Source organism: Tachysurus fulvidraco, chromosome 5 (genome assembly GCF_022655615.1).
Source record: "Tachysurus fulvidraco isolate hzauxx_2018 chromosome 5, HZAU_PFXX_2.0, whole genome shotgun sequence".
NCBI lineage: Eukaryota > Metazoa > Chordata > Actinopteri > Siluriformes > Bagridae > Tachysurus > Tachysurus fulvidraco.
Window position 1 is genome coordinate 297,390 of NC_062522.1, and position 26,059 is coordinate 323,448.

General features: G+C 40.2%; 1 pseudogene; it reads left to right on the forward strand.

Annotated features, from left to right (window-relative positions):
- LOC113651644 overlaps positions 1 to 26,059 on the forward strand; it is a 125,999-nt pseudogene that overhangs the window by 33,107 nt on the left and 66,833 nt on the right.

Below are 26,059 nucleotides of genomic sequence, written 5' to 3' on the forward strand. Positions count from 1 at the left end.
ACAGCAGTGGACTGAGCACGCAGCCTTGAGGAGCTCCAGTGTTCAGTGTGGTGGTGCTGGAGATGCTGTTCCCGATCCGGACTGACTGAGGTCTCCCAGTCAGGAAGTCCAGGATCCAGTTGCAGAGGGAGGTGTTTAGTCCCAGCAGGCTCAGCTTCCCAATCAGGTGCTGAGGGATGATTGTATTGAATGCTGAACTAAAGTCTATGAACAGCATTCGTACATAAGTGTCCTTATTGTCCAGATGGGTGAGGGCTAAATGGAGGGCTGTGGTAATTGCATCGTCTGTGGAGCGGTTTGGAAGATACGCGAACTGTAGGGGGTCAAGTGAGGGTGGTAGCTGGGTCTTGATGTGCCTCATGACGATCTTCTCGAAGCACTTCATAACTATGGGTGTGCAACGGGACGATAGTCATTGAGGCAGGACACTGTAGACTTCTTTGGGACAGGAACGATGGTGGTAGTTTTGAGGCACGTATGAACAACAGCGCTGCTCAGGGAAATGTTGAAGATGTCCGTAAAGATTCTCTGAGCACCCTGCCAGGAATGTTGTCTGGTCCAGCAGCCTTCCTTGGGTTAACTCTGCATAGAGTTCTCCTCACGTTGGCCGTGGATAGACAGAGTACCTGGTCGTTGGTACGAGGGATGGTCTTCCTTGGCGTAACATTGTTCTGTACCTCAAACCGAGCGTAGAACTCGTTCAACACGTCTGGGAGGGAGGCGTCGCTATCAAAAGCAGGTGAAGCTGTCTTGTAGTTTGTGATTGCCTGTTTGTGAGGGTCATATGATTTGCACATTAATAGAATGCACATGCTTTCTATTAACATAAGCAAATTCATTTTCAGATGGTGCCCTTATAGCAACATGAGCGCAGTCAATTGCGCCGATTACATTTGGGAAACCAGACATTGCTGCAAATTGCATTTTAATTTCGGCCTGTTCTCACACAGTGTAGGGGAACCTGATGTATCTCGCACAGTGTAGTGGAACCTGATGTATCTCACACAGTGTAGGGGAACCTGATGTACCTCACACAGTGTAGGGGAACCTGATGTATCTCACACAGTGTAGGGGAACCTGATGTATCTCACACAGTGTAGGGGAACCTGATGTATCTCACACAGTGTAGGGGAACCTGATGTATCTCACACAGCGTAGGGGAACCTGATGTATCGACTACCCATATTAAGTATACCATTCCAAACGACAGATATTATGGCACTCAGGGACGGCTGTGATATACCAGACCTATAGGGTGAGATGATAGATTCCAATAGAATTATTTCATATACAAAAAGGTCTTAGACACAAAGTTGAGGATTACTTATAGTTTTTTTTATATACAGTAAATAATTTACTTGTCTGCCAATTTCTGCTGGAAACAGCCGGTTGCCAAGAACTGTTAATAAACCTCACTGTTAATAAACCTCACTCAGGAACTGACTTCGAATTAGTGTTTGGGACTCAGACACAGACTCAGTGTTTAAGTCCAGTCTAAAAACAGATTTGTTTAGTCTAGATTTTTATAACTAGATTTTCTTAGGTAAAGTAGTAGATCTGGAGGGTTCATGGGCATCCAATGTTTGGTTAACTGGGATGTCTGGATGCTGTCACCTTACCACCCTCGTAAGTTGCCCAGGTTTGCAGACTGTAGTATGGTAGGACACTTTTCATCCCAGGAAGCCCTCATATCTATGTCACCTTCTGACACTCCCTTTTGTTTATGCTGTCATTGCTAGTCTTGCTGGAGTTCCTATATGCACTTTGCACATCATTTACATTGTCCATCACATGACTACAGTCATACCTAAAATCTTTCTCCTTTCTCCTCTCTCTCTCTCTCTCTCTCTCTCTCTCTCTCTCTCTCTCTCTCTCTCTCTCTCTCTGTGTGTGTGTGTGTGTGTGTGTGTGTGTGTGTGTGTGTGTGTGTGTGTGAAGCTGTACATGCCACTCTATTTATTATTTAGCACAGTGGCTAGATTAACAAAAAATCTGATCTTTAAACAATATTCCATCACAGTTCAGTAGTGAGAACTTTCTTCACTGACACAATTGAAAGTATCAGGAACAAAATAATTGATGTTCAACCCATGACAGCATTTCATGACCCAGTCTCACCTAAAGCTGTACACTTTCAACTTCAGGGCTTTATAAATACAGGACAGGAAGAGCTAAATAAACCTATTACTACGGCTACATCACCAACATGTGTTAGATCCCATTCCAACTAAATTACTGAAAGAAGTGCTGCATACAGCTGGTGATCCTCTTCTTAATATTATTAACTCCTAGTTATCTTCAGCTTACGTCCATAAATCTTTCAAGTTGGCAGTTATTAGGCCCCTCATTAAGAAACTTTACTTTACTTTATACTTTATTGTCCCCAAAGGGAAAATTCTTTTGCACTTGTTTCACACACACAACATAAACAGTCATAATACACACATGTCAAGAAACATTCAAAATAACACTCAGCGATGTCTGTTGTTAAGGTACTTAATGACTGAGGGAATCAGGCTTCTTCCAAAGTGGGCCCTCCTGCATCTCAGAGCCCTGTACCTGCCCCCTGAGGCAGTGGGGCTAGATACTCATTTAGTGGATGTGTGGAATCCCGTTCTATTGAAATGGCAAAGCGTCCGATAGCTGTGTTATTGAGTTCTATAAGGTTAGGTGATGGAAGACATATAACTTTTGCAGCAATATTGGACACCTTTGTGAGTTTGACCATATTTTTAACAGAAAGCATGCCGAAAAAACAAGTTGAACAATACAATAAAATTGACAGAATAATGCTTTGATAAAATAACAATAGTAATCGAGGAGCGACATTAAGTCCTTTGAGTTTGCAAATGACCGACAGTCTTTGATGACTGTGCTGAGCAAAGGTGAGTGTGTTATCCAGTGTCACTCCCAGATATTTGAAACTGTTCGATTTTGAATAACAATAGGGTGCTGAGGTGAAGAGGGTGACTATCAGCTCTTTTGTCTTGCTAACATTAAGATTACCTAATTTAGATCTTAATGAACTATCAAATTAGAGACCTATTTCACACCTTTTGTTTATGTCTAAAATACTAGAAAAGGTTGTTTCTGTTCAACTGAGCTCCTTCTTACAGGAGAACCATAAAGAGTTTGAAGAGTTTGAGTTTCAGTCAGGTTTCAGATCCCATCATAGCACAGAAACTGCACTAGTTACAAAAGACTTGTTCTTAGCTTAGTGATCTGTATGTCACTATTAGTTCTACTTAGTGCTTAATTCGACACTATAGAACAAAATAATTCTCCTAGATCGCTTATAAAATTACAGTTATTCAGGTAGAGGTTTTAAGTTGGTTTAGATCCTACCAGTCAGATTGATACCATTTTGTAGAATTAAATGGTGAATCCTCCAGTTTATTACCAGTTAATTATGGGGTCCCTCAAGGATCAGTTCTCGGACCTCTGCTTTTCTCTATATACATGCTTCCATTAGGGAACATTATTAGACATGGGATTAATTCCCACTGCTATGCTGATGATACACAGTTATATATCTCATCAAAACCAGATGAAATGTCTAAATTGTCTAAATTAACTGAGTGTGTTAAAGAGATAAAAGACTGGATGAGCTGCAATTTTTTGTTGTTAAACTCTGATAAGACAGAAATACTACTTATCGGTCCAAAACCCAGTACACAGAAACTCTCACACTTCAACTTCTAGAGGGATGTACTGTACATCTCAACACAGCTCAACAGTGAAACACCTGGGTGTTATATTAGGTACATTAGGTACATACATTAGATACATTACATATTATATCTGGCTGCTACTTACGTACAAGGCTCTTAATGGTTTAGCTCCCATGTATCTAACTAGTCTTCTAACACGTTACAATCCTTCACGCTCTCTGAGATCACAAAACTCAGGACTTCTGCTAGTTCCCAGAATATCTAAGTCTACTAAAGGTGGTAGAGTGTTTTCTTATTTAGCTCTTTGGAATTTCCAAACTTTGGAATAGTCTTCCTGATAGTGTTCGGGGCTCAGACACACTTTCCCAGTTTAAATATAGATTAAAAACTCTTTAGTCAGGTGTACACATAATACATCCATTGTGAAAAAGGCTCAGCAGAGGTTGTACTTCCTTCGTCAGCTGAAGAAGTTCAACCTGCCACAGGATTTGCTGAAACAGTTTTACACTGCCATCATTGAATCCATCCTCTGCACCTCAGTAACTGTTTGGTTCAGCTCAGCCACCAAATTCGACCTCAGAAGACTACAGAGGGTAGTCCGGACTGCTGAGCGAATCATTGGCACAACTCTCCTCACTCTCCAAGACCTGTACTTCTCCAGAGTGTGCAAAAGGGCAAAGTCAATCACTCTGGACCCCTCACATCCAGCACACTCACCCTGGACCCCTCACATCCAGCACACACACTCACTCAGGACCCCTCACATCCAGCACACTCACTCTTTGAACTGTTGCCATCTGGTTGGCGCTACAGAGCCCTGAGCTCCAGAACGACCAGACATAGGAACAGTTTCTTCCCTCAAGCAATCCATCTGATGAACAATTAACACCATGTAACACACAACACATAATATTTGCACTATGTATACCTCAGCTGCACATTTCATACTTGCACTCTGTACATACATGCATACATATTGTCTGTACTGTTTACTTCAACTGCACATTTCACAATTGCATATTGCAAATTGCATATATTGTATACTTATTTGCATATGTATATTTCATATGTTTATTTAAACTGCACATTTCACACCTGTAAATGTGTACATACAATTTAATCTATACTACATATGTCATTCTGTTACACTGTGGAGATTATGTCACTAAAACAAATTCCTCGCATGTGAAAACATGTCTGGCAATAAAGCTGATTCTGATCCTGATCCCATAATAAATGCACATCATCATCTAGTGCAGGGGTCAGCAACCTTAAACACTCAAAGAGCCATTAGGACCCGTTTCCCACAGAGAAAAAAAAACACAGGGAGCCACAAAACCCATTTGACATCTAAAATGAAGAGAACACTGCATATATCCTTTTTTTTCCTTTATGGAAACTATAGAAAAAAACTGTAGTGTGTTGCATTTATGAAATCAGTGAACTGCTACCGAGTAAACAACATTTTATTTCTGCAGGCAAACAAAATATTTTGAGCAGTTTGAAATGCCTGTGCGAGGAAGTGGAAGCACGGTAAGCGGGCAGGTGCTAGGATAAAAACAAACCCTAGCCGTCCGACTCTCCTGTCCATTCGTTTGCTCCCTGGACAATAAACTGGTGTGTGTATTTATATCAACACGGAATGGTGCAAGAACTCTGTGCTTATTTCTACTTACTGTTCATCGTCTGTGGAGGAAGCAAGCTGCACACAACAAGCAAGCTCTCGCATCTTCCAATTTATATGCCTGGCTGAGTATTTTTTTATTCAATTCCGAGTTATCTTGAGTTTACACTTTAACCTACTTACACCTTAATTCTTGACATTGTATTTACTTGTCCCGCAGCGTCAGCTTTTAGCCAGCTAGCATAACTAGCCTGTTAGCTCGGCTACCACTAGTACAAGCTCTCGCATCTTTCACATTTTCATTTCACAGACTGAAGTGAGAGGCAGGGAGTTGACCTGCTCAGCCCAGTGGCTCGCTCCCACCCTGCTCTCCTCCACGTCCTTTCCCATCTTTTAGTAGCAAGTGATATCCAATAAATAAATAGGTTAAATAGTCCGCTTCTAGCTGGGTAGCACAACTAGCCTGTTAGCTCGGCTACCGCTAGTACAATCTGTTATACTTGCTCTGTAACATCATGTTGGTTACGTCTCTGCCTTTGAGTGCAGGTGAGGATGCATTGGAGCTGCACTCGGTAGAACTAGAGCTGGATGCTGTGGAGAAGCAGATCCGTGAACTACACGTGAAGCAGGCCGAGCTGCGGGAGTGGAAAGCCGTGCTGGAAGCTCCCCGGTCGGTCGCTCACCTGTCTCAGGTAAACTCCCGGGATGTAATTACCACTCCCTCCACCTCTACCCCGCGTGTTTCTCTGTCCAGGCCCAACACACCCATGAAGTGTCCTGCCCAGGAGCTGTTCACTCTGGCGCCAGGGCACCGCGGGCCCTGGGTGCAGCAGCGGAGGACGCGTGCCGGTCCCCGGCCGAGGACCTCTCCCCCTCCACCACCGCCGGTCTTCGAGATCCCCACCCGGAACCGCTTCGCCCCTCTTCGCGAGACGTACTGCAACAACGTGATCATCGGAGACTCCATCGTCCGCCACGTCCGTGCTACGGTGGCTAAAGGTAAGGCTCGCACTCACTGCTTACCTGGTGCTCGTGTTCTTGATGTCTCTGCACAGGTACCTAGAGTCGTGAGCAGAAACACCAGAGCTGTGGTTCTTCATGTTGGCTCGAACGACACCAGCCTGAGGCAGTCGGAGATCCTGAAGAGGGACTTCAACACCCTGGTGGAGACGGTTCGCAGCACAGCACCCACGACGAGGATCATCGTGTCTGGACCGCTTCCAACGTACCAGCGAGGATTGAAAGGTTCAGTAGACTTTTTGCTTTAAATGAATGGTTACAGTCATGGTGCCAGGCTCAGAAACTACTCTTTATCGATAATTGGAATGTTTTCTGGGAGCGTCCTAGGCTATTCCGTGCTGACGGCCTGCACCCCAGCAGAGTTGGAGCGGAGATCCTCTCGGACCACATCTCCAGGGCGCTGAACACCTTCTGACTGGTAAACTACTCTTTAAATTTAAATCTCAATAGCCATCCTTCACCTCAGCACTTTGACACAGAAAATGCACACATAGCTCACCGTATAGAAACTGTGTCTGTTCCCTGAGCAGTGAGATCAAAAAGTAAATACATGAGAAGTTCTCGAAATAATCTTACTGTAATTAGACCAGAAAAATGCCAAAGAAACAAACAAAAACAGTTCTTAAGGTTTGGACTTCTGAACATTAGATCTCTTGCACCCAAAGCACTTATTGTAAATGAAATGATCTCAGATAATAGCCTTACTGCACTCTGCCTCACAAAAACATGGATTAAACCAAATGAATACATCAGTCTAAACGAGTCTACACCATCAGGATATATTTATAAGCATGAGCCTCGTCTGACTGGTCGTGGAGGTGGTGGAGGTGGTGGAGGTGGTGTCGCCACTATCCTTAGTGATTACCTCACTGCTACCCAGAGAACACTGCATAGATTTAGTTCTTTTGAAGTGCTCGTCCTTAATGTTACACTATCGCACATGCACACGAAGAAATCCCTGATGTCTCTTGCTCTAGCGACTGTGTACAGACCCCCAGGGCCCCAGACCCCCAGGGCCCTACACAGTTTTTCTTAGAGAAGTCACAGATTTTCTCTCAGCCATATTGGTTAACTTTGACAAAGCATTAATTGTAGGAGACTTTAACATTCATGTTGACGACACAAACGACGTTTTAGGACTCACATTTATGGACTTACTAAACTCACTTGGGCTCAAACAAAACATCACTAGTGCGACTCATCGACGTAACCACAAACTAGATTTAATAATATCACACAGAATAGAAGTCACTGATATAGATATCATACCTCAAAGTGATGACATCACAGACCATTACCTCATAATGTACACACTACCTATAGAACAGACTAACTGTGTCTCACCACGTTATCGACTCGGTAGAACCATTATTCCGACCACCAAAGACAGATTCACAAATAACCTGCCTGATCTGTCTGGACTTCTTACTGTACCCTCAAACTCAAACGACCTAGATGCAATGACTAACAGCATAGACGCTATATTCACTAGCACATTAGACACTGTTGCCCCAGTCAGATTACAGAAGGTTAGAGATAAAACACTTGCACCATGGTATAATAGTCATACTCACAGCCTCAAGAGAGAAACCCGTAACCTCGAACGGAAATGGAGAAAAACTAAATTAGAGGTGTTTAGAATTGCGTATAAGGACAGTATGTCCAGCTATAGACAGGCTCTAAAAGCTGCTAGGGCTGAGCACCTGAGCAAACTCATAGAAAATAAGCAGAACAATCCCAGGTTTTTATTTAGCACAGTGGCTAGTTTAACAAAAAATCAGAAATCTGAACACACGTCCATCACAGTTCAGTAGTGAGGACTTTATGAGATTCTTCACTGATAAAATCGAAAGTATCAGGAATAAAATAGGTGACGCTCAACATATGAGAGCAACCAGTGACACAATCTCACCTAAGGCTTTACACAGCTTTACAAGTACAGGACAGGAAGAGTTAGATAAACTTATTACTACAGCTAAATCAACAACATGTTCACTAGACCCCATCCCAACTAAACTACTGAAAGAAGTGTTACATAAAGCTGGTGAGCCTCTTCTTAATATCATTAACTCCTCGTTATCTTTAGGTTACGTCCCGAAGTCTTTTAAGTTCGCAGTTATTAGGCCACTCATCAAAAAACCTAACTTAGATCCTAATGAACTATCAAATTACAGACCTATCTCACACCTTCCGTTTATGTCTAAAATACTAGAAAAGGTTGTGTCTGTTCAACTGAGCTCCTTCTTACAAGAGAGCAACATCCTTGAAGAGTTTCAGTCAGGTTTCAGGCCCCATCATAGCACAGAAACTGCACTTGTTAAAGTTACAAACGACTTGTTCTTAGCTTCGGACCAAGACTGTATGTCACTATTAGTTCTACTTGACCTTAGTGCTGCATTCGACACTATAGACCACAACATTCTTCTAGCTCGCTTACAAAATTACACAGGTATTCATGGACAGGCTTTAAACTGGTTTAGATCCTACCTGTCAGATCGATACCATTTTGTAGAATTAAATGGTGAATCCTCCAGTTTATTACCAGTTAATTATGGGGTCCCTCAAGGATCAGTCCTAGGACCTCTGCTTTTCTCTATATACATGCTTCCATTAGGGAACATTATTAGAAGACATGGGATTAGTTTCCATTGTTATGCTGATGACACACAGTTATATATCTCATCAAAACCAGAAGAAATAGCCACAGTGTCCAAATTAACTCAATGCCTTAGAGAGATAAAAGACTGGATGAGCTGCAACTTTCTATTGTTAAACTCCGATAAGACAGAAATACTACTCATAGGTCCAAAAACCAGTGCACAGAAACTCTCACAACTTAACTCCCATTTAGAGGGATGTACTGTTACTAGTAGCTCGACAGTGAAAGACCTGGTGTTTATTAGACAGTAACTTGTCTTTTAAAAATCATATCGCTCATACTACCAAAACAGCCTTCTTCCACCTTAGAAATATTGCCAAGCTGAGAAACATCCTGTCTGTATCTGATGCTGAGAAGCTAGTTCATGCGTTCATGACCTCTAGACTGGACTATTGTAATGCATTACTAGGTGGTTGTCCTGCATCTTTAATAAATAGGCTACAGTTAGTCCAAAATGCAGCTGCCAGAGTTCTCACTATAAGAAAATATGACCATATAACCCCAATTTTATCATCTCTACACTGGCTACCAGTTAAGTTTAGAATTGACTACAAACTGCTGCTACTTACGTAAAAGGCTCTTAATGGTTTAGCTCCCATGTATCTAACTAGTCTTCTAACACGTTACAATCCTTCACGCTCTCTGAGATCACAAAACTCAGGACTTCTGCTAGTTCCCAGAATATCTAAGTCTACTAAAGGTGGTAGAGCGTTTTCTTATTTAGCTCCCAAACTTTGGAATAGTCTTCCTGATAGTGTTCGGGGCGCAGACACACTTTCCCAGTTTAAATGTAGATTAAAAACTCATCTCTTTAGTCAGGCGTACACATAATACATCCCATAATATCATGCATCAGTACATAAGACCGGCACATTTTTATGAACAGCAGATATGTTAATCCCTCTCCACTGCTTCTCTCTTTGTACCCATCCCGAGACATCCAGACATTGTACCAGCTCCCAACGTCCTCTGTGGGACGAAGCCTTTGGACGTCCACTGAGCCGAGGCCGACTCTAAGAATCCTGAGACATCTCCAGTTAGACTCTGTGGTACTCAGGAGATCAGAAGTCCTTGAACCTCACACCAATACAACATTTAAATGACTGTATATTACAATCACACCCCCAGTGTCACCCATATGAGGATGGGTTCCCCCTTGAGTCCGGTTCCTCTCAAGGTTTCTTCCTTTACCAATTTAAGGCAGTTTTTCCTTGCCACTGCTGCCTGAGTCACCTCAGACTTGCTCATAGGGGAATAAATACATACACACTGTGAACTATATACATCTAATAATAACCTAGAATTTTTATTCTGTAAATTCTTATTTCTCTTATTATTCATTATTTCCTTTATCATTAATTATGTCTACCTTCTGCTCTATGTTTATGTTCTGTAAAGCTGCTTTGAGACAATGTCTATTGTAAAAAGCGCTATACAAATAAACTTGAATTGAATTGAATTGAGTTTGTGACTGTTAGATGCAGGCCATTTGATTTACCATGGGAATTTACTACTGTTTACATTGTCTGGGTTTACATTCCTCCTAGCACTAATGCTAAAGAGGCACTAAGTGAGCTATACGGAGCTATTAGCGACCTACAGAATGTTCACCCTGACGGACTATTTATCATAGCCGGAGATTTCAACCATGCAAATCTTGTCAGTGCTCCCTGAATTCCATGAACATGTGGACTTTGCAACGTGAGGTGAAAACACGCTGGAGCTTGTTTATACAAAGAAGTCTACAGTGTCCTGCCTCAATGACTATCGTCCCGTCGCACTCACACCCATAGTTATGAAGTGCTTTGCGAAGCTCGTCATGAGGCACATCAAGACCCAGTTACCGCCCTCACTGGACCCCCTACAGTTCATGTATTGTCCAAACCGCTCCACAGACGATGCCATTGCCACAGCCCTCCATTTAGCCCTCACCCACTTGGACAATAAAGACACTTATGTACGAATGTTGTTCATAGACTTTAGTTCAGCATTCAACACAATCATCCCTCAGCACCTGATTGGGAAGCTGAGCTGCTGGGACTAAACACCTCCCTCTGCAACTGGATCCTGGACTTCCTGACTGGGAGACCTCAGTCAGTCCGGATCAGGAACAGCATCTCCAGCACCACCACACTGAACACTGGAGCCCCTCAGGGCTGTGTGCTCAGTCCACTGCTGTTCACTCTGCTGACTCACGACTGTGCAGCAATGCACAGATCAAACCATATCATCACGTTCGCCAATGGCACGACTAGCACGAGCTAACTACCTGGTGTAGAGCCAACAACCTTTCTCTGAATGTTGATAAAACTAATGAGCTGGTTGTTTTCAGAAGAGCACAGAGCGAACACTCTCCGCTGAACATCGATGGATCATCTGTAGAGATCGTCAAGAGCAGCAAATTTCTTGGTGTTCATCTAGAGGAGAACTTCACCTGGTCACTCAACACCAGCTCCATCACCAAGAAAGCCCAGCAGCGTCTCTACTTCCTACGAAGGCTGAGAAAGGCACATCTCCCTCCCCCCATCCTGACCATGTTCTACAGAGGGACCATTGAGAGAATCCTGAGCAGCTGCATCACTGTCTGGTTTGGGAACAATTAAGTGTGGGGGCCCGGATAGTACCATCCAGGAACTGCACCATCTCGGATTGCAAGACCCTGCAGTGGATAGTGAGGACAGCTGAGAAGATCATTAGAGTCTCTCATCCCTCTATCATGCACACTTACACCACTTGCTAACAGCACACACTCTTCACCCCACACACCCCTCACACACACTCTTCACCCCACATACCCCTCACACACACTCTTCACCCTCCTGTCTTCTGGGAAAAGGTTCCTGAAGCATTTGGGCCTCACAACCAGACTGTTTATTAGATTCTTCCAGCAAGCCATCAGACTCCTTAATAACTGAACTGAACTGAGCACAACACACACACACACACACACACACACACACACACACACACACACACACACACACACACACACATACACACACACATAATCTGTATGGACTGCACAGATCTACACCACACACTTCTAATATACATCCATCAAACTGTTTACATGCTGTTTTACACACTTTTTTACTTTTTTGCTCTTTGCACACACTGTCTAACATTTCAGTCATTTTGCTCATACTGTACAATATTTCAGTTGTTTCTGTTTTTGCACAATATTATACATTGTCTCAGGGACCTGCTGCTAACAAACGCATTTGAGTATCTGACGCAATATTGTCTGAACTAACAGTATTTACATACAGTATGGACACTGGTCGGTCTGCAGTGTTTTTTGTGTACTGTCTTTTTTGTATTTTGTGTATTGTGTATTGTCTTGTAACCACTGTCTTGTATGTCTTGTCCTGTACTATCTTGTCCTGCACTGTCTTGTCTGTCTTGTTTGACTTGTCTTGCAGTGTTTGCACCAGGTTGCATAGTTGCAGTTTATGTTAGATGTAGCTTTGAAAATAAAAAACTTTGAACCTTGAACCCTGAATTATGCCTTTCATTCTCTATAAATATTTACTGGAAACTTCAGTAAATTTCACAGTTTTGCTATTCAGTCTGTGTCTCTGCATGGTCCTTCCCTGATATCAGCAACGTTAGTGGTAGCAGTGTGGCTCAGGGTATTTCTCTGTGTAAACAGAAAAATTATTATTATTATTATTATTATTATTATTATTATTATTATTATTATTATTATTTACAGTTTTTTTCAGTCGCTAACAAGCGTTTGTCCAAACAGTTGTCACATTTTCAAAACTCTAAACACAATTAGCACAGCATCAGTCTTTTGTGGCCGTACCTTTCACACATTTCATGTCCTTTTCACACAATATGCAATCAGTGAACACATTTCCACAATGCTTACATTTTCTTAACAGACAAGCTGTACTGCACCTCCCAACAACATTATGGATTGTTTTTGTAATATTCACGAATGTTAACACACAACATCCCACAATAGCAAAAACAATATTCCAAACCTTAGATACAGTATAAAAACCTCTGCTTCTGCAATGATATCAGTTCAAAAACAATAAATCTCAGCTGATAATAAACAAACAATCACCTCCATTATTCGCATCTTTCAACAAACCAACAGGTAAGTATTGCATTTTACATGGAATGTTTCTATTCTCACTTGACATGACAATAAGGTCATACAGTAATGCATATGTTGATTTTTTCCCCCTCTAAAGAATGCAACGTCTTCCACCCTCTGGGGGAAGAGGAAAGATCCTCAATAATGATCAAGAGCTTGCCATTGTAGAAATGGTTGTTGCAAATAATGCAATAAAACTGCATGAAATTAAAACTAGAATTGTGGAGGACCATGAGATATTTGGCAATATAGAAAGCATCAGCCTCACAACCATTAGACGGACATTGTCCAAACACAGAGTGCGATGAAGCAGCTCTACACTGTTTCCTTTGAGAGTAACAGTGAGAGAGTCAAGGAGCTACGACCACAATATGTCCAGGTATAGTGTGTATTCAATTCAATGTCCAGTTCTACACCCTACACAGTAATAGGTTACAGGACAGTATGGTATACAGTAATGACATGATATACATAAACTTTGTTTCAGAGAGTTATGGAATTGAAGGCCAACCAGGCCCCTCATGAATTCATTTACATAGATGAGGCAGGATTCAATCTATCCAAAAGGCGTCGATGTGGACGAAAAGGGCCACAGTTGATGTGCCAGGACAGAGAGGGGCAGACATTACCATGTGTGCAGCAATGGCAAATGCAGGATTACTCCTTCACAGATGTCAGGTTGGACCCTATAATACCGAACACCTCCTTGCCTCTCTCAATGATCTCCACCAGCGCCTGGTACCAGAGCAGGATCAGGAGGGTGAAAACATGAGGACATTTGTAATTACCTGAGACAAAGTTGCTTTCCATCATTCGCAAGCAATAACAGCATGGTTTGAAGTCCACCCAAGACTGGTAAGTCTCTTCCTTCCACCCTATTCACCCTTCCTCAACCCCATAGAGGACTTCTTTTCTGCATGGAGGTGGAAGGTTTATGACCATCAGCCACATGACCAGATGTCCCTCCTTGAAGCCATGGATGCTGCAGGGACATCACAGTTCAAGATTGCCAAGGGTGGATCCGACATACCGAGCGGTTTTAACTCAGGTGCATCGCCTTGGATGATATCAGATGTGATGTTGATGAAAACATGTGGCCTAACCCTGAAGATCGCAGGGATTAGATACATTACTGTAATTTTGTGCTATTTTTAGTTCCCCCCCCCACCCCCCCTGGGCTTTTTACTGTTTTGTTTTTTGTTTTGTTTTTTGTTTTGTTTTTCAGAATGCTCTTATATATGATATTTTGTCCACTGTAAGCAATACTGTAAAACTTTTTCTGTTCTGTTATATTGTGTTTCTACTGAACCTCCTTTAGTAAACAGTAAAGAAAAAAATAACTGATTAGCTTTTTACTGGAATGCATTTGAATGTGAACATTACTGTACATGTGGACATACCGTTCCCAACTAAGACATCTTGTGTAAAAGGTGGATTGCATGTTACCTGAAACATAAAAGTCTATGCAGTTTTTCTAATGTCAACAATAGCCAGTATTTTGAAACCTGGTGTACTTTGATTGACTGCATTTACCTTGTGAAGTGAAAACAAGTGTTATTCTTTGACAGAATAATTTCATTTTGAGTCAGATTTCCAATGTTTCGGTAAAGTTAGTGTGTGCAGAGAAAGATGTGTTCTGTTTTGAAATGGAGAGTTAGTATATATTTAACAAAATGTGTTTTTGAGAGGAAAATTATCAATTTGGCCAATTGTGTTTTGTAGGTGTAAGTCTGTGTTAAGAGTTTAGAAAAATTATCTTAAGTTTAGGTAAGCGCTTGTTAGCGATTGAAAAAAACTGTAATATCATCTGGAACTGCAAATGATAAAGAAGCCCCCTAGGGTTAATGTTAGAATCACATTCATCAATACCAAAAACCACTAACACGCTTCAGGACCTACTAATCAAAGTTTTATGTAAAGTAGGACAAAGGGACATAGTTGTTTACATAAGACAATTTGTATAAAAGCAGACAAAAATCTAGCTCAGATTATCACTAAATGGAAAGAGGCATCTGAAGACCAAAGTTACAAAGACCAAACAATTAAAGTTTATTTATTAATTTAAATGTTTTTGAAATAAATATTCTAATTAATAAAAGTACAGAGTATAACAAAGGTTGCCTATATAAAATTACAATGTACCCAAAAAGCATATAGACACGTAAGCACTACATTTTGCATTATGCATTACAAACTAACATACAGGTCAATACAGGTGACATTTATTTTAAAGTCCATTGCACTCTTCTTGACCTTAGCTCTCACCCTTTTGGATAGGCCCGCTGCAGAACCTTCTACTTGCTCAACAGCAATGTTTAAGGTGATAGCAGTGCTCCTTTCTTTCCACTTCTTTCTTTTCTTTCTCTCCTTTCTTTTCAGCTGTGGGCATGGCCAGTACCATCTTGAAGTGCTTTTATTTAACATGGCTCTACTTCATTCTCTGCTGCCCCCAACATTCTCTCTTCAGACACTGAGCCATCCATATCCTCGCTGAGCTATTTCAGTTATTTATCCCCCTATCCTTTCGCCCAAACCTCCTCTTGGGAAGCGTCTGCCACAACCTAGAGAATATGATCGTCTGGGTAAACAATAGTTTCGAGGACTCTATTGCACAGTGAGCTCATGTGGCCTCATTGTAATCTTCCATTCACTCTGTGTGAGTGAAAACAGAAAAGGAAAAAAAACACATTTTTTTTCTGTGTTGAGGACATGATGCTTAAAGATGCATTGTGCCAAGTCCACACTCTCCTCTCCTTGCTGATGGTAGAGACCTCTTAATGCTGGTCGGATTGGTTACATGGATTTTGGCAAGCTTTTGCCACCCTGCCTCAGAGCCATGTGTTTCCCAGTTATACACAAAATTAGGGATGCTGAAATGGTGCTGTCTTCTCAGCACCTGGGCTGTAACATGAGGAGCAGATTGGCAGTGATGCGAACCTCTATACCAAGAAAACATACAGGTCAATACAGAAAAATAAAAAAACACAGGGAGCCACAAAACCCATTTGACATCTAAAATGAAGAGAACACTGCATATATTGTTTTTTACCTTTATGGAAAGTACAGAAAAAACTGTAGTGTGTTGCATTTATGAAATCAATGAACTGCTACCGAGTAAACGACATTTTATTTCTGCAGGCAAACAAAAATATTTTGAACAGTTTGAACTAACCTTAAGTAAGTTGGGTTGAAGGTTACTTTCAAATAAAATGTTCAATGTCTAATTGAGTCCTCTTCGGCTCTCAAGTTTTGAAGACAGACAAGCGTGACATCCCCCCCCCCACACACACACACACCCCGCAACCCCAATTTTTTTCATTGGTTGTTGGGTTAAATCTTTCCCAGATATTGCTGTTTTCTGATTGGCTATTGTGTAGCCTCTTTTTTGATTGGCTGATAAGTGTCAGGCTTGACTAATAACTTCAGGGGAGATGCGCTTGATTCCTGCGTGGTTCCAGACAACAGTGCGGACTGATACATTTTTGGCGCTGCAGCTTATTAAATATATGATAAATAGTCAAAAAGTTTTTCTGCATGAGAAATACGATGTGTGGCAGGAGAGTGTGAGAAAAGACCGACATGTGTGACTGTCACTCTCAATGTGTGACACCTGACAGCCTGCATGACATCAAAACTTTAACTTCCCGGCTGCAGCAAACCAAAAACGCGTCTGCTTCTGTGTCGGATTTCACAAGTCGGCGGTTATGACGCATATGTTGAGCGACAAAAAAATTAAACACGGTTTATTTTAATGTTACAAAGCATCATGATCTTAGAATTTAGAATTACTTTTTTTTAAACTAACTAACTAACTAACTAAAATAAAATAAATTTGAATTAAATTTTGTATTTTCCAAATCTACAGGGAGCCGCAGCAGAGGGATGAAAGAGCCACTTGAGGCTCCGGAGCCGCGGGTTGCCGACCCCTGGACTATACATATATACTGTATATAAACTGCAAGCAAAACAACTCAGAGCTCATAGCAGCTCACAGTATTACAGCAGGCTCTTTCTGGGTTGACATGTTGTCATATTTAGTTTACTTTCCCACATATGTCTTTATTTTGACCCATGTCTTGTATCCTTCCATGTATTGTCATTTATTTTCTCCCTCATGTTTCTTGATTGTTCTCATCTATTTTCAGCTCACCCCCAAAAAAAGGTTGTGCATTTAAACCATTGTGTTTCTACATTTGGTGCAAAGTAATGTTTAATGTTTCAGTGCCTAGTTTTTTGTTATTCTGGTGTTTATATTGTTCTGTTATCTCATTTGTCTGTTTTGGATTATACCTGCTATCTTGGCTCGTAGATCGCCTGTTTTTGGACCACTTCTTGTTTTTCAATTTTGCTTTCTCTTTCACTGCAGCCACAACTGTCTTTAACTTCATTACATAATATATTACATAATTTATAATGGAATAATTAGTGTAGATTCATGACAAAAATTATTTTTGTACTCTTTTTTCAGTAGTGTTGCAGATTACCAGATGACTGATGAGGTCTTCTGCGATTACACACTAAAGAGAACATGAAAGTAACTTGATCTTGAACTTGTCCTCTGTCTTGTCCTCCTGTTCATTCATGACCTGTCAATCTCAGATTTCCATCTAATCTGATTTGTAAAGTGGGAGGAAGACGGACTATGTTAAAGGTTAAAGTAGAATAAAGAGCAATCCTGGTTTATCACATACCACAGAACGGATCTGAAAGATACTGAGATACACTTCAAATACTGACGGTTACAGTCTTTAACATTCCAGGTATGTTTCAATATTTTTCATAATTCTTCAGTTATTTCCTGATGGGGAATTTTTTTACAGAGCTTAACGCATGTCATAAAAAAAGTTTGAATGTAAATGTTTTTAAATGTATAAATGAAAAATCACATTCAGTATCTGATAAACAATTAATAGTGAATTGACACTAAATCAACGCTAGTTACTACAGATCATGAAAAATCTGTAATGTGTAAAATATTTAAATGATGCCATTGATCAGTGAAACATTTCTGCTGAGTTTAAGCCTGAAGTATGAAAAACATTACAGACCCGTAAGTCTGAAATAGTTTTAATAATCAAAAATTAGCAGCTGTTAACATTTGACCACTTCACACAGAATTAAGAAACTTCACACAGAATTAATAAACTTTCTTATTTACTTAAACATTTAATATAAATATTTCACAATCAGTTTGTTGTTGTATTCACAAGTAATTATGTAATCCTTTTTATAATGTGAATATTAAGAAAACGTGTACCCAGTCATGAACATCTGTAATATTTGGAAATAAATGCATTAATTATTATTCATTTAAATATTACTACTCTAATTTCACACTGATCTGTTACAGTATAATGTTACTATTAAATGCTAAAGTGTTAAATGTGAAGTGCAGGTGAGGCATTGTATTTTATTTGTAAATAATTCAAAATAAATATTTATTATAATTGTGATAACTAGATAAACCTATTACTTTTGAATAAAAAAACTTAGTTTTTGTCCAGTTTTGTAGCATAAATGCAGCATTGCTCTGTGGATGCTGCTCTGTGCCCAGTGCTCTGTGTATACTGCTCTGTGTATACTGCTCTGTGTATACTGCTCTGTGTATACTGCTCTGTGTATGCTGCTCTGTGTATACTGCTCTGTGTATGCTGCACTGTGTATACTGCTGTGTGTATACTGCTCTGTGTATACTGCTCTGTGTATGCTGCTCTGTGTATACTGCTCTGTGTATGCTGCTGTGTGTATACTGCTCTGTGTATACTGCTCTGTGTATGCTGCTCTGTGTATACTGCTCTGTGTATACTGCTCTGTGCCCAGTGCTCTGTGTATACTGCTCTGTGTATGCTGCTCTGTGTATACTGCTCTGTGTATACTGCTCTGTGTATGCTGCTCTGTGTATACTGCTCTGTGTATGCTGCTCTGTGTATACTGCTCTGTGTATGCTGCTCTGTGTATACTGCTCTGTGTATGCTGCTCTGTGTATACTGCTCTGTGTATGCTGCTCTGTGTATACTGCTCTGTGTATACTGCTCTGTGTATACTGCTCTGTGTATGCTGCTCTGTGTATACTGCTCTGTGTATACTGCTCTGTGTATACTGCTCTGTGTATGCTGCTCTGTGTATACTGCTCTGTGTATACTGCTCTGTGTATACTGCTGTGTGTATACTGCTCTGTGTATGCTGCTCTGTGTATGCTGCTCTGTGTATACTGCTCTGTGTATACTGCTCTGTGTATACTGCTCTGTGTATGCTGCTCTGTGTATGCTGCACTGTGTATGCTGCTGTGTGTATGCTGCACTGTGTATACTGCTGTGTGTATGCTGCTCTGTGTATACTGCTCTGTGTATACTGCACTGTGTATACTGCTGTGTGTATACTGCTCTGTGTATACTGCTCTGTGTATACTGCTCTGTGTATACTGCTGTGTGTATACTGCTCTGTGTATGCTGCTCTGTGTATGCTGCTCTGTGTATACTGCTCTGTGTATGCTGCTCTGTGTATGCTGCTCTGTGTATACTGCTCTGTGTATGCTGCTCTGTGGATGCTGCTCTGTGTATGCTGCTCTGTGTATACTGCTCTGTGTATACTGCTCTGTGTATGCTGCTCTGTGGATGCTGCTCTGTGGATGCTGCTCTGTGTATGCTTCATGTTGCCTGATTTAGACCTACTTACTGTCTGCTGTTTTATGTCTTTGCCCTTTTTTCTGTTCTTTTGAATTCTGACAATTAATTACACTTTATAATTACATTATATAATAATTACACTATAGACAACACCTCCCCTGTATTGATTTCAAATATAATCATTTGTAGTCATGTTTTTCTTGTACTTGGTATCAGTTTTTTTCTGCTAAGGGACTTTAATCATGTTTCTTATGTCTTAGTGAGTTTATCCACAACACAACAGTTATGGAACATCATCTTTTTATACTCCTTTTTTTCACAGGTGAGAGGTGTGTGTGTGTGTGTGTGTGTGTGTATGTGTGTGTGTGTGTGTGTGTGTGTGTGTGTGTGTGTGTGTGTGTGTGTGTGTGTGTGTGTGTGTGTGAATTTACTTGCATTGGTAATTGTGTCTGCTGAATTAAAATGATGACTTAATACAATTCAGCATTTCATGTTTTGCACCAAAGAAAAAATCTGAGAAAGAACATATTTTGTGCTGAAAACATTTACCAGGGAAACACACGATTAAAATAAAGAAAGTATAGGAATTAAATGCATTGAATGGATTCTGACAGAGCTAATATTGCATAAAATCATTTTTTCCCCAGGATTCATCCCTCTCATCCTGTCCATCTCTCGTCAGTACTATCTGATTCAGCAGGGGAAAACCTGGAGTGATGCTCAGGCTTACTGCAGAGCCACATACACTGACCTAGCGATCATCGACAGTAATGACAACATGGTCCAACTTCAGAATGAAGCACAAAAACAACAGTTCAGTTCCAGTGCTTGGATTGGACTCTACAATCCCATCAACAGCTGGCGCTGGTCCATGGGAAATGAGTCAGTGGGAACTTGGAGATGGCAAACAGGTGAACCCAACAATATCGATGGACGTCAGGAGTGTGGTGCGATTGCTCCCTGGGGTTGGAAAGATATGGCCTGTAAATTTAAATTCCCTTTTGTCTGTTTTGATGGTAAGAATCTACATATTGCTCTGCAGGTTTTCAGTATTCTTGCTAAATTAAAGCAGAAATTATTTAACAGACTTTCTTAGAACACATTTTAGTTTCTCTGAAATTCTTGCAGTTTTGTCAGCATTGTTTTAATGTTGTAATCTGTATATCTTTTATTTTTGGAAGTACTGACATGAATACTTTATTTTCATTTTTGTTTTTATTCTCACAGACAGTTATACTGGAAATCAGAGTTACATTTACATTACTACTAATTTGACATGGCAGGAAGCTCAGACTTACTGTAGACAGCATCACACAGACTTGGCCAGCTCGAGAGATCCGACTGAAGAATCAGTGATACAGGGACTGATCAATGAGAAGACTTGGTTTGGTCTGTTCAGAGACTACTGGAAGTGGACAGACCAAACTAACTTCTCTACCATCAGCTGGATGTCTGGAAAACCAAATAATGTTCTGGGGAATGAAAATTGTGGTTATATAAATAACAGTCAGGCTGTTGATGCTCAGTGCTCAGACATAATGCCTTTCTTTTGTTACGCAGGTGAGTTAATGATTTATTAAGTAAAAAAAGTTTATAAAAATGTTCAAAATGATCATGTATTTGTGTTATTGATTGTGTTTCTGCATTTAGAAATCACAGGACAACAACAGATATTAAAAATGAAGGTCCGATTCAAAGAGGATGTGAATGATCCTGCAGTGATGATGGCCATCTTGGAGCAGGTGGGTCTCATCCTCTATAAGACTTATAATGTATATTTTCATTATTCATTAAACTCTGACATATAAACTGTATTGTATTTAGATTTAAAATGTTGTATTCAGTTTCTGTATCATTTTCTAAAACATTTTGTTTTCAGATCAAACAGAAACTGAAGGATCTTCTGAGGACACAGAACATCACAGTGAAATGGCGAAGACAACCAGATGGAGTTGTGTTTAACAAGCTGAAAGTTATTCTTTAGCTTTACATTCATGCTAATTTTGGAATAACTGTTTAACTGATGGGGGCACGGTGGCTTAGTGGTTAGCACGTTCGTCTCACACCTCCAGTGTCGGGGTTCGATTCCCACCTCCGCCTTGTGTGTGTGGAGTTTGCATGTTCTCCCTGTGCCTCAGGGGTTTCCTCCAGTTTCCTCCCCCGGTCCAAAGACATGCATGGTAGGTTGATTGGCATCTCTGGAAAATTGTCCGTAGTGTGTGTGTGTGAATGAGAGTGTGTCTGTGCCCTCTGATGGGTGTATCGATGCCCGATGACGCCTGAGATAGGCACAGGCCCGAGAAGTTCGGATAAGCGGTAGAAGATGAATGAGTGAGTGAGTGTTTACCTGTTATATGCATGTTAGCATGATATTTAGAAATGGATATGAAATATATATTAATATATCTGGTTTTATATTCTATTATATAATTTGTTATCATAACACATCTGGTTTTCCCATTTTTAAATTTCTCAAAAACACCAGTTGTAATTATTGTAGCTCTGTACATTATAATAAGAGATGTGAGCTTTTGGGGATGTGGGAAAAGAAGAGATTCAAAACTAGTTGATATTAAATACTGACAAAATGCAGCAAGTCTTTGGAAAACATCTTAGCTACGAGCAGTTCTTTTCACATTATACATTATTTTGTCAATTAATTCTTAGAATAAATATTCTGCAATTGCATTTATTTATCCATTTATTAATTTTGCTATTTTTTATCTTTATTTATTTACAAATATAAATATACTACATTTATTCCTCACTACTTCTTGTGTGAAAAAATTGACTTGTAATCTGACATCTGTACAAGCTGTTATTCATTTAGAGAAAAAACATGGCTACTGATGGACCAATAGTGTGTCACCATAAAATCAATTATATATCAATTAATTACGTTGATTCGAACATGTAAAGTGTTTATTATAACTTAATAAAATTATAACTTGTTTAATGTTTAATGTTATGATCGTTGAATGTTGTCAGTAGGAGAGCCTTCTGGAGGTTCCACTTTGCATGCCAACCTCTCCAATCCTGTGCTGTCTGTAATAAGGGATTATGAGAGGTTTTTATTGTCTGGGAAGAAGACAGTAAATGTGGTTCTTCAGCTGGACTTCACAAACACAGTGTGTGCTGTTAGTGCTTAGTTGATTTTGGATGTCTGACATGTTAAATCTATTTCGTACTATATGACATGACACTAGAGGGTTATCTAAAGTTCTAATGTAGACAATTGTTTTAGCTACATATATTACAATATATTACTATATACAGAACCCTCCACAATTATTCATAAAAAATTTATTTTCCTGTAGCTTCTAAAGTTGGTCAGGGTATCTAGGAACTTATAATTAGTAATTCATGACCTCCTGTTTCTTTGGGGTATAAATATGATACAGACGCCTAATTCTCTTTCCTATTTGTCAACATGGCAAAGACAAGAGAACACACCATTCAAGTAAGGCAGATGTGTGTTGACTTTCATAGGTCAGGTACAAGAACATAGCCACTCCCCTTAACTCACCCGTATCTACAGTCAGAGGAATCATTAAGAAGTTAAAAACAACTGGAAAAGTGACAACAAGGCTGGAAGATGTCCCAAGTTTATCTTGCCACAACACACAGTGAGGAGGATGGTAAGAGAAGTAAAAAAAAAAAAAATCACTGTCAAAGGATTGCATCAAAGAGTGACATCTTGGGGTCACAAAGTCTCCATAACAACCATCAGACGGTCTCTACATGCCAACAAGCTGTTTGGGAGACATGCAAGAAAAAGCCTTTTCTCACTAACACTAAAACAAAAACATAACATACATAAAACAAAACAAAAAAACAACATCGAGCTTAGGGTTATTCAATTCAGTTCAATTCAATTAAAGTTTATTTGTATAGCGCTTTTTACAATAGACATTGTCTCAAAGCAGCTTTACAGAACATAAACACAGAGCAGAAGGTAAACAATTAATGATAAAGGAAATAACGAATAATAAAAGAAATAAGAATTAACAGAATAAAAATTCTAGATTATTATTAGATGTATATAGTTCACATTGTGTATGTATTTATTCCCCTATGACCAAGTCTGAGGCGACTTAGGCAGCAGTGGCAAGGAAAAACTGCCTTAAATTGGTAAAGGAAGAAACCTTGAGAGGAACCGGACTCAAGGGGGAACCCATCCTCATATGGGTGACACTGGGGGTGTGATTGTAATATACAGTCATTTAAATGTTGTATTGGTGTAAGGATCATGGACTTCTGATCTCCTGAGTACCACAGAGTCTAACTGGAGATGTCTCAGGATTCTTAGAGTCGGCCTCGGCTCAGTGGACGTCCAAAGGCTTCGTCCCACAGAGGACGTTGGGAGCTGGTACAGTGTCTGGATGCCTCGGGATGGGTACAAAGAGAGAAGCAGTGGAAAGGGATTAACATATCATCTGTTCATAAAAATGTGCTGGTCTGATGTACTGGTGCATGATATTATGGGATGTATTATGTGTACGCCTGACTAAAGAGATGAGTTTTTAATCTACATTTAAACTGGGAAAGTGTGTCTGCGCCCCGAACACTATCAGGAAGACTATTCCAAAGTTTGGGAGCTAAATAAGAAAACGCTCTACCACCTTTAGTAGACTTAGATATTCTGGGAACTAGCAGAAGTCCTGAGTTTTGTGATCTCAGAGAGCGTGAAGGATTGTAACGTGTTAGAAGACTAGTTAGATAAAAGTTTTACACAGTCTAAATAAAACTATTGTACAGAAATGTAATTACTTACCTGAAATAAATAGAGTCCGTTACCGTACCGAAGCACACGAAACAATCCATCGGTGTTCAGCCATGGCAAAATTCATCTTGCATTCCTGGCTGGACCAATTAAACATGTAAAAGGGGAAAAATGTAAGCATACATCCCCATTTGTCTAACATTACAAATTTATCAGCTTACAATCCAAGTCAGGAGGATAGGGAAATCCTTGAAAAGGGGCTTTCCTTCATCCCCATGCCACAATGTTTTGACCGCATGGAGCTGTGCTGGGACATACAAAGGTATCACAAAAATGAACAGAACCGTTCACAGATAATTCTAAGTGGGAGCCATTGGTGGAGTCCGTTTCGGAGAGCATCCGAACACTCAGTGCATTATCGAACACAAACCAAACATAATCTCACCTGTGAACAGACTCTTACTTTAAAGAAATGATCACAAAACCGAGACAATCATTAAACCGGCTGATAAAGGGTCACAAACAGTTATAATGGATAGAGCGCATTATTTATTCAAAGCCAATGAACAGTTAAGTAACACACAGCATTATGTACCGTTAACACAGCCCATTCAAAAAGAAACCCACAGCATGCTTAAAGTAATATTAACATCCCTTAAAGACTCCAAATTCATTACACCAAAACAGTTTACTTACCTTAGTGGTTCGGATGCTCCCCGAATGAGACAATTTTATCTGCTCCCGAAAATCCACAAGCCACCAGAGAAGTGGTCCGTACCCTTCGGTCGTCCAATTATTAGTGATTGTGGTTCTGAATCGTACCAGTTGGCAGAGTTTATTGATTATTTTATTAATCCAATATCCCAGAAACTCAGCAGCTATGTTCAGGATACGTATGACTTTGTGAACAAAATAAATAAATTGATTGTACTGGATAATGCCTTTTTGTTCACTATTGATATAACTTTGCTTCACACAAACATTGATACGGAACTGGGCCTGCAGGCAGTTAGAAATGCATTAGTAAATGTCCAGACAGAAACAGACCGGATGAGGAGATTTTACATCTCTTAGGGGCGGTTTCCCAGACAGGGATTAACACTAATCTTGGAATTAAATGCACATTTAAACTGGATTAACTGAAAAAGCATTTCTCAGACATGGTTTAAAGTAGTCTCAGACTTTCCTTAGTCTTAAACTATAAAGTCAGATTTCCTAAAGAACGATCATAGGTAGTCTAGGTTTAAGTGATGGCATAATTTAAACCTGGCCAGAGGCAGGTTTAACTTCAGATTAACTGATTTTGGCCTTCAGGTTGACATCAGCAAACCAAAAAAATGGATTACTTGGACTATTTTAATGATGATGAAAGGGTACCACCAAGACCAGATCAGTGGGCAATTATAGACAGGAGGAACCCACTGAATGAGTTTGATGAAATTCACTTTCGTGACCGTTTTCGTATGAACAAACAAAATGTAGCTGACATAATTATTTTGCTTGAGCCAAGGCTTTCATCCCTAATTTAAGGGGAAGGCCTATCCCTCCGTCCTTACAAATTCTGATTACCTTGAGGTTTTTGGCATGTGGAACATTCCATCGTGAAACAGGAGATTTTTGTGGAC